The sequence below is a fragment of the Orycteropus afer genome, unplaced genomic scaffold (assembly GCF_000298275.1).
Source record: "Orycteropus afer afer isolate SDZICR_OR568_19922 unplaced genomic scaffold, OryAfe1.0 scaffold00290, whole genome shotgun sequence".
In the NCBI taxonomy this organism is placed as follows: Eukaryota; Metazoa; Chordata; class Mammalia; order Tubulidentata; family Orycteropodidae; genus Orycteropus; species Orycteropus afer.
In genome coordinates this window covers 4,098,234-4,099,974 of record NW_006921877.1, presented here as the reverse complement: position 1 = coordinate 4,099,974, position 1,741 = coordinate 4,098,234, and positions in this window count along the sequence as shown.

The following is a 1,741-nucleotide window of genomic DNA, read 5'->3' as shown; positions in this document are numbered from 1 at the left end:
GATCCCACAGAATGTGGAAATTATCAAACAATATCATTAATATCACATGCAAGTAAAATCTTACTGAAGATAATTCAAAAACAGTTGTAGCAGTAGATTGACAGAGAACTTCCAGAAATGCAAGCTGGATTCAAAAGGGGATGTGGAGTGAAGGATATCATAGCTGATGTCACATGGATCTTGGCTCAAAGCAAAGAATACCAGAAAGATACTTACTTTGTTTTATTGACTATGCACAAACATTCAATTGTGTGGATCATAACAAATTATGGATAACATTGAGAAGAATGGGAACTCCAGAACACTTAATTGTGCTCGTGAAGAACTTATACATAGACAAGGAGGCTGTTGTTCGAACAGAACAAATGGACACTGCACAGTTTAAAATCAAGAAGGGAGTGCATCAGAGTTATGTCCTTTCACCATACTTATTCAATCTGTATGCGGAACAAATAATCCAAGAAGCTGGACTATATGAAGAAGAATGTGGCATCAGGATTGGAGGAAGACTCATTAACAACCTGTGTTATGCAGATGACACAACTTTGCTTGCTGAAAGTGAGGGTGACTTGAAACACTTACTGATGAAGATTGAAGAGTACAGTGTGGATTATACCTCAATATAAAGAAAACAAAAATCCTCACAACGGGACCAATGAGCAGCATCAGGATAAATGGAGAAAATATTGAAGTTGTCAAGAACTTCATATTACTTGGTTCTACAATCAACACCAATGGAAGCAGCAGTCAAGATATCGGATGTCATGCAGCATTGGCCAAATCTGCTGCAAAGAACCTCTTTCAAGTGCTAAAGAGCAAAGATGTTTCCTTGAAGACTAGGGTGCACTTGACACAAGCCATGGTGTTTTCAATAGCCTCATATGCATGTGAGAGCTAGACAATGAAAAAGGAAGACCAAAGAAGAGTTGATGCTTTTGAGTTATGGTGCTGGTGAATGTGGTAGCTATGTTTGTATGTCAACTTGGCTGGGCCTGGTTGAGTGGCTGGGCAGGTGGATGTAGTATTCTCCATGATGAGACTGGTAATCAACTCCATGGTGGAATCTACTGTGAGCAGCTGAGTAGCTGCCTTAGGGATATGGTCTGCTTCCTGTATATAAGAGAAGCCTTGGGAATGGTCTCTAGCTTATGGCACGTTTGAACCCTGCATGTAACTGTGTCATTGTTCAGCAGCCTGCCATTCTCTGCTGACCTTGGGACTTTCAATGGACTTGAATTAATGGCCTGCCATGTGGTTTGGTAACATCAGGACTGTGCCATTTTACTTGTCAACCTTGGACTTGTCAGCCTCAGCAGCCAGTAGCTGTCTGAGTGAAGAAAAGCCTCTAGCTCCAGTGGGCCAGGAGCAAGAGACAGAGCTGAAGCCCAAGGTTGAGGGGCTTTCACACAGTCCCTAGAACCTGGCACTTTGAACTTGGACTTCTAGCCTCCCGAACTGTAAGAGAATAAACTCCTGTTTGTTCAAACCATCCCAGTTGTGGTATATTCTTGTCAGAGTGGCACTAGGTAACCAGAACAGTCATTCAGTAAATACATGTGTGATAGTTGAAGATGTGTCAACTTGGCTGGACTCCAGTTGTGAGTGGTGGTTCCCATGATGGATCACATGACTGGGTTCTGAGCGGCCGGTCTGCCCGGGGGGAGTTTCCCCGGGGGTGTGGCCTGCCTGCAGTGCTATCCCAGGGACAGGCTGGAAGAACGGCATTCCGGACTATATACTT